The sequence below is a fragment of the Pundamilia nyererei genome, unplaced genomic scaffold (genome assembly GCF_000239375.1).
Source record: "Pundamilia nyererei isolate P.nyererei 1_Seehausen unplaced genomic scaffold, PunNye1.0 scaffold00040, whole genome shotgun sequence".
Taxonomy (NCBI): Eukaryota; Metazoa; Chordata; class Actinopteri; order Cichliformes; family Cichlidae; genus Pundamilia; species Pundamilia nyererei.
The window spans coordinates 1,348,007-1,361,594 of record NW_005187441.1 but is presented as its reverse complement, the minus strand read 5'-3'; the positions used below and the strand labels follow the sequence as shown (position 1 = coordinate 1,361,594).

The 13,588-nt window shown below is 40.7% G+C and overlaps 1 protein-coding gene across 1 annotated transcript in view; it reads left to right on the top strand.

Annotated features, from left to right (window-relative positions):
* Window positions 1-6,440: 6,440 nt before the first annotated feature.
* LOC102215919 (sodium- and chloride-dependent GABA transporter 2-like) overlaps window positions 6,441-13,588 on the top strand; it is a 35,891-nt gene continuing 28,743 nt past the window's right edge. The window contains exon 1 of the mRNA XM_005730935.2: window positions 6,441-6,751. The gene's annotated coding sequence lies outside the window, so the exon portion shown is untranslated. The remainder of the gene's footprint in view (window positions 6,752-13,588) is intronic.

Here is a 13,588-nt window from a genome sequence, read left to right as displayed (position 1 = left end):
AACGAGAGAGAAAGATCACAAAGGGGAGTTTTTATTAGACTCTGTTGGGCTTGTTTTGATGGGGCTAGTAAAAAGACAGACTGTCCATCAATCAGCATTTTTGTCCTTCTTGCTCTTCTAGAAAATCACAGAAGTGAAACAAGCCTTATCGTGGTTTTATAATCACATATGGCATGTGTGCACATGTGCATAATGTTTCCACATTCCAGAGAAAGGCTTGTCAGACAGGCAAGGCTTGATGACAGAGTGTTCTTCCAACAAAGCCACCAATTAAGAATCACAACTTTAACTGCTCGACACATAAAAATGGATATCAGCGGTGTTATACAACGACCGATCCATGATTGAGTTACACATGAAGCCGGAGACACACAGTTGTGTAACACATCTGTGTTTACAGAAGCACAGACAGCCTGTGAGCACTGAGATTAGCAGGCTGTAGGAGGGAGATGAACATGCCACAACAGTTTGGGATGATGTGCTAATAAGCGACAGGAGCAACCATCCAATCTAATGCGGAAGTCCTCACAGAGAGAGTTTGAATTGTTGTTTGTCGCCTCTGCCTGGCTTCCTTTGTGTATCATTTCTGTTTTCACTTTTAACATATTATTCGCTGCAGCAAGACTTCTGACCAAAACATCTAAGTATTCACATGTGACACCGTTGTTAATACAGCTGCACTGGCTCCCCATTGAATTCAGTCCTTTCAAGATTCTCGTACTGACTTCTAGAGCTCTTCATGGACAAGCACCTGCCTACATCATTGAACTTCTTGTCCCCAGCAGGCTCTTAGGTCATGTAATCAGGGTCTACTTGTCATTCATCATACAAGGCTGAGAACTAAGGGAGACAGAGCTTTTGCCACTGTGGCTCCCAGACTGTGAAACTCTCTCCCACTGAGCTTAAGATCTCTGGACTCAGTAGCTTCTTTTAAAAAACAACTAAAAACACATCTTTTTAGAATTATGTGATCTTTTATCTAGAAAGGTGTTATATAAATAAAGTTTTACTTATTTACTATTTCTTTCAGTTCTTTGGAACAGTATTTTGTCCTAGCTACTGTTGACGTACTATTTGAATTAGTCATGACATATTTGTTTTGAGGTCCCTAAAATGACAGGTTTCCTCTGTGCATGCCAGACAACAGCACATTAACATGATGTACAGGTTTGGAGTACATTCAATGATTGTGCTTTTTTTTTTTTGCAGATTCGTGGGGTAAGATTTGAACCCGGGCCGGCCGCCCACTCATCCCAGTGAGCTAATCCGGTGCTACGCTTTTGCAGTTTTAATTATAATGTGTGACATGCAACAAACCGTCGATCAGATGAATTGTGCTGTGAACTAACAGTACCTTTGGCTTTACCTTCTGTTTACACCAGGTGGCCTTCCTGACGTAAAGCTGCCATTCCTCAGGGCTTGGGCCTGGCACTAGCTCATGGTCCCCGAGACCTCACAGTTTCAGACCGGGGGATCTGTCACGTATAGGGTAAATGTGTTAACCACTATAAACTGTAGTGTGAAGGAGTTAGTGTTTATTTTATGAGGAGTGTGACAAGCCACGCGGACTGGTTCTACTTCTGCTTTTTCCCAATCTTTGTTTAATCAGCCACCTCAGTATATTTACTCTGTGTCATTTCCCCCTGTAGTCCCCAGATTGTCTATTTATCACTGACTTGTTGAGTAGTCCAGTAATTCCATGTGGTCATTAGGATTCTTCACCTCTGACTATTTCCTGTTCATGACCTCTATGTTTGCCTGAGCATTCTGGTGTTTTTGAGGTTTTGTATGTTTTCTTGTATTTCTGACTCATCCCTGCCTGTTCTAGTTGCCTCACCTGGCATAAGAACATCTTTCATTCATCTCTGGCTTCTAAATCCAAAATACACAAAACTAAAAATAATTTTTTTCACACTGTAGTCTGTTATTTGAGTCTTTGCTATGGGCCTGGTCATAACCAACATTTTACTCCTTTACATATCATGATCTGATCTCAACCAGTTTACACCACAAAACACACCACAACAACAGCAAGTGAGAGACACAAACATATACCATGCATCACCTCTTCCTCATAACAGCTCTTAGCTGTGGCTGCTGGCAGGACTGTTTTTATTGTAGGTGGGGAGGAAACAATGCAACGTTTTGACAGTAAGTTAATATTGTCTCAGAGATAGTGAGCGAAGAGCTGAAAAAAGTGACTAGTCACAGAGACAAGTCGTTTGACTGCAACATTAAACAAGAGCAGCCTTTGACTCCAGTTCTCTGCCAAGGCTGAAACTTTTACAGACATTTACTTATAAATATGAAAGTTAGAAATTATAAACTACATATTCAATTCAATTCAATTTTATTTATATAGCGCCAAATCACAACAAAGGTCGCCTCAAGGCGCTTCATAGATACAGAGAAAAACCCAACAATCATATGACCCCCTATGAGCAAGCACTTTGGCGACAGTGACATAAAAACAATACTTTGTAAAAACCTAGACTGGATACAGACAAGATATACTGTAGATATCTATTAGAGATCATATGGTGTCCAACTTTGCCTAGTGACAATTCACAGGGGCCCCTCTAATCAGCATTTGTCAGTAACAGGTTATATGCAACTGTTGCTACATAGTGTAGTGGTTAACACATTCAGTTGGCAAGTGAAAGGTCTTTAATGTAATTCCAGCTGGATACAAATCCCCTGTGGTTTTGCATCAGGAAGGACATCAAGGTAAAACTCTGCCAAATCAAACATGTGGACGTACAAGTTGTGGTGACTCCTTATGACAAGGAAGCAGTCAAAATAATTTTTTTCTACCTTATATGTAATCTGAGAACAACAGTAGGTGAAACATTACCTTATATATATCTGAAACCACCTTTATTTCAGGAACAATGCTCAACATCAAGACAGCTGTAGTCCCCAACTACTAACGAGGTGAGATTATCTGACTCCTGGCCACGTGCCCTCGACTTGGCCACATGTCAGCCAGCAGAGTGGGATATTAATTAAAGCTGAATTTCAAAGGAAAGGAAAGAAATAATATGATGCTCGTGGACATCACATGATTCAAGTGTTTCTCCTCCATTGTTAAGGCTTGACTAGTAGCTTTTAGCTATTTAGCATTATATTTATTAGTATTTCCGCTCATCACTGTATTGCTTTTCGATATCCTCTTTCTCTTTTCAGTTTTCTTTTTGTCAGAAGTCTGAAGGAAAAAAATCATCTTACACAGAATCAGTGAGAGAGAATGGAGTTGAAGCTAGTTTCAGGGAGTTTTATAAGTAACAGCAGTAAAGCTGCCTCCTTTAGTTAGTCCCTTGTCTCTCAGTCCGGCAGTTAGGTCCTATTTTGCATCCCACACAGCTGGCAGAGCAGGACATACCTGACAATTCATCACCTCTTCCTCATAACAATACAGTTTCATCAGTGATTTAATTTTGTCTCATGGCTAGTGAGTGACAAGCTGAAAAAGTGTCTAGTCATGGTGACAAGTCGTTTGAGAAAAGATGAAAAGCAATGGCATGCAAAATAAGAAAGAATACTCTGTAACATTAAACCGGAGCTGTTTGCGATTGCTTTCCTCTGCCAAGGCTGAAACTTCCCTCTAATATGCATTACTTGGACTTGTAGTTAGAACCTGGTCTAATGTCCATTCCTTGTGTTTCTTGGCCCAAACAAATACAAAAACAAAACAAACTCGTTGCTTTTCCTTAGTAGTTTTTTCTTAGCAGCTGTTTGACCATAGAGGCCTGATTCACACAGTGTCCTTTGAACAGTCGGTGTAGAGAAGCGTCTGGGCTCTGGGCTCTAATCTGAGGTGCTGCTAACTTGCGAGTTCTGAGGCTGCTGACTCAGATGAATTTATCCTCAGCAGCAGAGGTGACTCTTGGTCTTCCTTTCCTGAGAGTCCTCATGTCATCCAGTTTCCACGTAGCAACTGCACTTGGGGACACATTCAGAGTTTCAGCTATTTTCTGAACTGACTGAGCTTCAGTTGTTAAAATATTGATGGTCTGTCGTTGCTCTTTACTTAGCTGATTGGTTCTTGCCATAATATGATTTCTAACAGCTGTCAAATAGAGCTGTCAGCTGTGTACCAACCTGACCAGTGTTGGGCAAGTAATCAGTTATAGTTATTTCTTCAAGTAACTGTGTTACAATATTATAAAAGTAACAATTACCATGAAAAGTAACTATTGTGTTACTTTAAAAATGTTTAAAGAACTTGGATCTCCTCTTAATGGAACTTGCTAAAATACTAAATTATAAATTACTAAACATACTTGAACATACTAAAATATATATTCTACTGTTTGTTATAAAACTGAATATATAGCTGAAGTAAATGGCCACAGAAGGAACTAACAGGAAACTATTAACTATTCAAATGTTGCTTTGTGATAATGTGAAATAAAACACCAATCAGATCAATTTTAATAATTGTAGATAGAATTAATTTTCTATTTGTAATAAATAATACAATAAAACATGTTGTTTTAGAACATTCGATATTATTGCACATCAACAGGATGCAACTGGCTATCAATGGTTGTTCAATTAAATTATGCTTTTAAGCAATGTAAACTGTCACAGCTTCAGACATCAGTGGCTGAACAAGGATTTTCTTCCACACAAAAGTAAAATAGCTGAAGTGATTTCAATGTAATACTGAGAAAGTACGTGCACTGTATAACATAACCAAGGTATAAAAATGTAAACAGGTAATACAAATGTAAACTCCATGGCTGTCGTTTGCCATTGGCAGTCCAACACAAGTCACACAAGTGTTGTTCTCACAGTAGATGTCTGTTAAAGTGACCTGTTTTAATGTCCTCTGTTTTTTTTAATATAAAGAATTATTATTTGTCACATCCCCAACCCTTTACAGCTATTCATTAAACCAGTGGTTATGTCTCAAAACAATGAGCTTCTCAAACTTCTCATCAGAGAGCCTGTTCCACTTTGGAGAGAAGACAAGCTTCCCAAGGCTAAACAGTCTCTCTGCCGAGGCACTGGAAAGCGTGGCTGCGCTGTATCTTAGTGAAATTTTCTTTATCAGTATCAAATAATATTATCTTTTACCAGTAGCAGAAGTGTCAGTCATCTCATCTTCAAAGGAAAAACAGTCTCTGTGGCTGAGACTGTGCTAAGTTGGCGTGTTGAAACACCCTAAAGGTGGTTGAAAATGACCAAACTTCCAGATACAGATGGACAAACTGGTGATAGCTAGATATAGTGGTGGTGGACAAGAAGAGAAAGACGACCGTAATGATAAATGTAGCTACAGTATACCGAGTGACAGCAACATCTGGAAATGGTGACATGAGAAGAAATACCAAGGGATGAAGGACGAGCTAGAGAAGAGATGGGAAAATGTCATCACGCAACCCTGTATTATAAAAATTAATGGCAATACTTAGCAATACAAAAGACCCTTCCACTGACTGAAGAATGAACACATGTAGTTTCAAAAGGAATTAATGGAAATAAATTTACTTGCTGACATATAGATATGCCTTCACACAGGAAAAGCTCATGAAAGTCTCTAAAGGGCTTAGAAAGTAATGCCGCACCCAAATCCACTGCAGCAAGTTCACACAAGACACAGATGAACATCATTGTGCAATTTCAAAAGGCTTTAATGATATTAACCCTCTCAAGGCAGGCTTGCAGATTTGCAACAAGTAAAAATTAACAACCTGATTACCCCACATACATATTTTATGAGTTTTTTTTACTCAGAAGTACCACTGCAGGTAGTCTTTTGTGCATTAGCAACAAAAACTTAATTTGAGCCTGAGAGGGTTAAACATGCTTTCTGATATATCGTCTCCCCTTTGCACATGAAAAACTCTCGAAAATCTTAAAGCCTGAGAAAACAGTGTGCCACTGTTTTTCCAGAACATCGAATCCAACACATACAAGACGAAGATCTATACGTCACATATACGCACCAGCGAAAAATCTTAAGGTCACCAAAAATACAGCTAACTAGCCGGTGCAGTCTCATATTTTACTATAAATCTATCAAATCATAATCACATAGCTCAAATTAAGTAGCAATCTAAAGGTCCAAAAGCGTAAATTTGCATTTAAGATTTCAAGGACGTGAAAATACCGTGCAGTGAAAGTTAACTACAAAATGCTACAGGCAAAATGTCGTTACGCAACCCTGTTTGAAAATATAAATGATGTTCCTTAGCAATACAAAAGACCCTTCCACTGACTGAAGAATGAGTGTCAATGCCTAGTTTCAAAGGGATTCATTACATTTAATTGCTGACATATTGCCACACCTTGACACATAAGAAGCTGATGAAAACCTCTAAGTCTTAGAAAACAGTGGCACACCCTAAAACCGCTACATCAATTCCCATACATACATGACGCAGACGCATATGCAGATTATTTGTTCCAAGCCTTCTTCCCCCACAGTGACTGCTTCTCATCTGCTGCTCCACCTCCTGCACCTACACCTGTGATGTCCTCAGTATCCTCAGTGTACCGGAGGACAGGATGAGAGTTTAACTGTGAACTGGGAGCCTGCAAAACTCATATGGTGTTTCTACGTTTTGTGGCTCTTTATTCAGATTAATTGCTCAGGACAACGACAAACAGCAGAGTTCTAGTGCACCTGAATGATAGAAGCTCCGCCCACTTGATTCCTGAGTATATTTTGTCGCTCTCAGGCTGCTTTTTACGGTTCAGCACCTGACAAGACTACAGAGAGACGCGTGTCAAGTTACAACCGGTAGGTACAAGACATTTATTCTCGTGTGCAGGTGTATCTGTGTGTGTGTGACTACATAGTTTCACTTGGAATAAATGATACTCTGATTTTGAAGCATTTTAAATATTGTGTTAGTTTTAGTCATGTTTTAAGGCACATCTCTAAATCTTTGTGTATATCATATTAAAAAAAATTAGATGCAGAATAATTTAAAATGATGTTTAACGTGTGTTGAAAATTTGTTTGATTTAATCTCAGGTGAAGCAAGGATATTAAACCCAATATTTCCATTTCCATTTCCTTGTGATATGTAAAAGAAACAGTGCAGCCTTATGAAAAGAAAAAAAGCTGAGTCATTCTCAGCACAAAGGCATGCTTTGCATACCCCGTCTCTGTCTTATAACTTTGGATCACATGTCCTGATGTGGCTTTATACTAAAAGTGTTCATGAAAAAGTCTTTCATGGAGTGGCCACATGTAAAGCAGGTTGGTTTACACACATGCTTCCAGCACTCGGATTTTTCATGCTTCTTTTGTTGACGGCTTCCGTCTGCTGCTCAACCACAATCCCCACGCCCACATGACACAGCAAAATATCCAATTATCAGGTGTCAGATTCCCAGCAACAGTAATGTGATGGAATTATACAAAATCAGCACCTGAAGTTTGACGCAGATACAAAGAAACATCTTTGAAAAGAGGTTTGAGGGATTTTGATGCTATGCTAGTTAGCATGTTGTTTTTAACTCTGTGCTTTAACAAAGTTAAGCAGCTTAGCCATGCAAAGGGGTTTTAACACCTATAACTGATCTGTCTAACATCCATGTCACTGAGGTCTCACACTTCAGCATGTTAATGTTAAAAATTAACCCTCACCACCAGCCTCCCTCCCATAAAAAAGAAAGAAATAGCTGTTTCCACAATATTCAGCTTATTTGTATCTATCTAGGAGTCGGTTAACAACAGCAACAACATGCTATTGTTTTTCTGTTCAAACACTGCCATAAATGGCATGGCCACCCGTGTGGTCTGTACAGTAAGTCTTTTATTCATCTCTGTGTGCTTCTATAGACTGATGTCATTTGCGTTAAAGTGTGTATGTTATTTGCAGCCCCTTATTTAGCTGGATGGATTTTATAAAGCCTGCCAAAAGTGACCACAAGCCTTTCTTGTGATCCTACCACAGTGCTGAGGCAGCTACTTGGATTTGGCACATGTGGTTTTCTGTCATCACCATTTGGAACTTTGGCTTCCATTAAGTCCTTTTGATGTGTTGTTGGCAAGAAAATTAAAAAGAATAACTGAAACCAGTAATGCGGGTTGAGTCCAACCCACCCACCCACCCTGAACTGTATCAAACAATGGCCAAGATCCCCGTGGTTCAACTGGATGTCAATGACAGGAGGACAACACTGATGCTGTTACGTGTTTACGAACCTTGGCTCTGTTAAGAGTGACTTCTGTAACTAAAGGGAGGCTGTTATGCGTTGTTCTTAATCATGTCCCATCACAGAAATGTGGAAAATTTCAAACACGTCTAATATTGTGTAATATAGGTAGCTTTTTATTAGCATGTTAGTTTTTCATTTTGTCAATCACGCCAATGAAGTGTGCTTGCCCAGTGTTTGCAACCATATGCTTTATTACAAGTAGTTGTAACAACCAACTGGTCACAAAGAGGCTGGTCATGCAACACCCTCCCAACCTCTGTGCAAACACTTTCTATTGTACGGTCCACATAGGAGGCAATCTGTCACCAAACAAAGCAACTCGACCTGAACGCACTCCCAGCCAGACATTGTCATATAATTGCCATCTTATTTATAAACCCAGACAGATTTCTAACACAGTGCAATTAGTCTGAGTCAGTCTGCACTGATAAGCACAACTCACCCATCTTAGCTATAGGGCACTCAACTCAACTGCCTGCCAGCTGGTTGCATTCGGACTTTAATCTTATATAAAAGAATATTTTACAGTTAAATTGTCCTGCATCAACTACATCACTATTTGTGGGGAAATTCTGGATTTCTGTTTCGAACTTTAGATATAACTACGTTCATCCAGATTTCTGAAATCTGTAAGTAGTTAATGTGAATTACTGTTTATGCAGATGGTAGCAGAATTGCAATTTTTGCTGATTTATCACAGTTAATTGCAGTATTATCACAAACAGATTGCAACCATCAACTTGAACCCTTTCAATTTCACACCAGTAGCAGACTGGCTCTACCTTATTGCCATTTTCCTTGCCATCTTTGAAAGAACCACTTGAAAGACAACGAGAATACACGTTCATTGCATTCAGTGTCAGTAATTTTGGTCGTGCTGTGACCTCCGACCACTGTTTTCCTGACTATAGCATTAGGTTGTTGCGCCACATTCCCTCATGTGGCACTAAAGGGAACTATAGCTGCAACTATGATTTTAACCATCTCACGTCAGATCAACAACTTGCTCTAACAAACAAAATCAGCATGGCAATTGTCCCAAATGTTTCTGTCCAAATGCCTCCTCGCTCTGCCCTGTTTTCCTGTACTCTGGTTGGTCAGAGACTTAAAGGGCCTCTTCACAAACTTCCCAGTGCAGCAGTATGGCACTCCAAACCCCTTGACCAAGGTGCTTAACCTCAATTAAGTCTCTTTGCGTCCAGGCGTATGAAACGGTCGTCGATGGAATTCAAACCCCTCGCCAAGTCAGCAAAGAAAAGAGTAATAAAATAATAAAAAATCAGGTTGCAATGGAAGCAATGGCCTGTGATGATATAATTACTTCGCTGGTACCCCGCAACTTTTCATGTGCACAATAGCGAAGACATGTCGGGTGCAAGTCACCAGGAATTAATCAAGCTATTAATTTTTTGCAGGCTTTAAATAGCAGCCTCCATCCAGTCAATTCATGAACCTGCCGCCAAAGTTAGATCCCCACAGAGTTTTCTTCATATCTTTAATTCTTCACAGGGATGGAAAATCCGGGCCTTTTCATTTGCTGTCAGTGGTGTCAGAAGGGGGGCTTATTATTTGATGTTTTGAGATAATCCATCGCTACATTCCTCTCTGGGGCAAACTCGGTCCAGAGTGTGAAGGTCTGGCAGCCTCAGCCAGATTAGATGGATTAATTACTCTATAGCTGACTTGGTGGCTGAAGGCTTTGCTTCCACACTCACATCTATCCTCCTTTTGCAAAGGAAAAATAAACAATAACCCATTACCTTCAAACTAGTTCAGCTGTATCACATGTTATCCAGGCATCTTGTATAAAGTGTAATGTATGATGTAGTGGCTACTCTGTCTTTGCTCCCTCAGTGTTGCATTTAGTTTCCTGGATGTCACACTGGCAAACCAAAGTGTTAAAATATTCAGTTTACACATAAAGCCTACTGTTCTGGATGCTTGAGGCCATTTAAAGTAAATAAGTCATTATGAGTCCAACATCCTGACTTATAAAAGTCCCATGATATGATCATTTAGCCCCTGGTTTCAGGCTCAGTGCACAACAGGAATCCGGGTTTGTTTAGCTCTCCTAGATTTCCCTGCCAGCCCAGTTCATCCCAGGCAAAGGGTTGGATGGGGGAAAGAGAGACAGGGTCGTACTCAGTTCTCTGTAAAATTATCCACACGAACAGCGAATTAATTAATCAAGTACCATTAAGGCGCTACCTCGAAGGCTTAGTGAGACTTCACATCTGCAAAACAGGTAAGCACAGCACGAGGAGGAAGTGATGTTTGCCTGAGAATCATATGTCAAAATTATTTTGGAAAGTCATTAACAAATGAATTTATCAACCTTTTTAGCAAATAACTGCTTTTAACTAGATGGCTTTATCTTGCTGAGGGCTTATTTGACTATTTGGGATATCATAGGTGTAGGTGTTCCCCTGCTGCTATTCAACTATTCTGGGGCTACATGCAACACTTTGAATTGTTTTTCTGGATAAAATGTCTGAAAATGTGGGCCACAATCCTCAGTTTTAGATGAAGCACACTCTCTCAGATCTGACAAAGGTTTGCAAATTAATGTCTAATTTTTACACAGTGGACTCAGTCTGAGTCAGTCTGCAGTAATGAGCGCAACTTGCATCTCTTGGCAATAGGTCAACTGGTTGCCAACATGTGTTGTGTTTATACTCCCGTATGACATTGAAATGCCTGTGTTATTTTGCTGGTATCTGTTCTGTAGCAACTACACCACTTTTCATGGAGAAATGTCAGATTTCTGCTTCAAATCTATGAGATTCTGGCTGGAATCTCAATGTCAAAAGTTAATGTGAATTTTTGTGTATGCGGGTGTCAACAGATGGCAACAGATTTGCAGTTTTGGAACTAATTGCCAATTTGACCCCGTCTGAAACTAATAGCTGACTGATAGCCAACTGCCTCTGTCAAGATGCACCAAAGTCCCTTTGAAGGCAGGAATTCACTGAGTGGTTACAGACCTGGTCCTCGTCTTTGACGTAGCCATTTCAGAGGCGACAAGATCAGAAGTCCATTGCACAAGTTGGCAATAATTTTGTCTCCAACCACTATTTCCCCCAACTTTACTGTAGCATTGACTGACTGCACAAATGTTCTTGTTTACTGTAGACGTTAAATAAAATGGTTAATTTAATCTAAAGGCTAATTAACTGTAAGTAAGTACTGCGGAAACCTCTGGTTCTAACGTTGTCTTGTTATTCCTAACAATGATTCTTAAAATGTTAGCTGAAGAGAAGTTTGTTTGCATTTGAACCTCACAAAAACACCAATATATATAAAAAAATATTTCCAGAAGCAGTTATTCAAATCCAAGAGGCTCTTGATTACATATTTTCTGTCAGTGGAGTGTTGCTGCCAGTGGTGGAGCAGAGCCATCTCTGCATTGTTGCTTTTTTAAAGCCAGACCACATTTCAGCAGGTTTGAGAAAGAAGGTCAGACGGTATTATGAAGGAGAAGCTGGGATAATGTACATAAGAAGAAAAACAATATGGAAAAAATCTGCAGGTTGCATATGTTAAATCAGCTATAATAGTCACTGCTGTCAGTGATCCCAACTCTGGGCCCATTTGTTTTGTGCTGCTGTATTCGCACAACTGTCCTCTCAGACAAGAAACTCTCAGGAGATGGATACCCTCTCTACTTTTAAGGTTGGGCTTAAAACGTTCTTTTTTGATAAAGCTTATAGTTAGGGTTGGATCAGGTGATCAGCTTTTTTAATCCTGTTCTTGGCAGCTTTTGCAAATACATTAATACAATGTCTAAGTCAGGACAGGCGGGGAAAAAAGGGGGGGGAGCAAAGAAAAGCAAAATGTATTGCCAAGTGCACCTGTGAGAAAACAAACATACAACACCTCAATTGCAAACATTCAAAAATGCATACATATGTTACATAAATCAACAGTCTCCTTGTGGTGCATGTGAGAGAGAGAGTGTGGAGTGTTTGTATGTGTGTGTCTTTATCACGAAATGCACTTGAAAATAAGGTTGGGAAGACACAATAACGCCCCCTAGGAGCCAGAGGCAGGTGGAATAGGATCTGGGAAAACCGGGCCATCCACAGCCCCCAAGAGTACTAATGACCTAAGACCACTACTCTCTGTGATGCCTGTGCACCCATCTCAGCAGAAGAAGGAGGGAGGCCCTAGATGGGGTGCCCACGTCCAAGGGGTGGGTGTCCCAGAGGACCCCAGGTGATGGGCAACCAGCCCCGCTATAGGCCTGCCACCCTGTTAAAAGCCAAGATCATGGTCCCAGGGCTCCAGGTGCCCAAAAACTGCCCGGTGCCCAGCATAGCCACCCCCCGTCAACACGGAAGAGGTAAAGCCACCCTGGACCACCAAAGGACTGGGTCAACAACCACGCCAGAACATCCAGCCACGCACCCCAGTACCAACAAGTACCTGCATTCCACTGAGGGGGTAGCAGCACCCAGCGGGGAGTAGTGGGGAGGAACACCACCTAACACCAGTCATCTACTCAAGTGCAACAGACACACACAGCAAAGTGACAAGAAACACTGGCCTGGATCTGGGATAAGCTGCACCTAGCAACGGATGCTCCCTCACCTGGACACCCCACCCAATGAGCCTGTGGGCAACAAGGAGCACCCAAGGCGCAGACTAGACTTCCCAGCTTCATGATTCATCAATTTTAAATAATAGCTTATACATTTTTGTATTGCAGATATTTAATAATTTTGTTATCCAGTATATTTCCAGACTCAGTTGATTGTGACTGAATTTTTCCTGTATGCATGATTTAAGTTGTTGATATTCAAAAGATGTGTTGTTGCTGATTCCTGCCTTGTATAACTTGCTTTAGGTTTTTTGTCCCTTTTAAATGCCATGATTAAAAATTTAGTATTTCCTTTTTCTGACAAATATCTGGAAGCGTTCAAATTTGGCCATGATAGGTCTGGGTCTGTTGATTTCCCAAACGATGGACACAATGGAAGCAGATGATTTTAATTCCATCCTCTGGGAGTTTCAAGTGGACGCAGTGCTCCAGGACAGATTTCAAAACACAGACTGGAATATGTTCACCCACACAGACCTGGACCAGTACGCCTCATCTGTACTGGATTACATCTCCAAAACCACAGACAGTGTCACCACCCAGAAACGGATCACCATGTACCCCAACCAGAAGCTTTGGATGAACCGGGATGTTCGTCTCCTCCTGAAGGCCCGCAACACCGCCTTTAGGTCAGGAGATGCACACGCCTACAGTACAGCTAGGGCTAATCTAAAGAAGGGCATCAAAAGAGCCAAACACCATTACAAAAAGAAGGTAGAAGAACACTTCTCTAACTCCAACCCCCGACGCATGTGGCAAGGACTCCAGACCATTACAGACTACAGGACCACCAAACCCTCCCCCGCA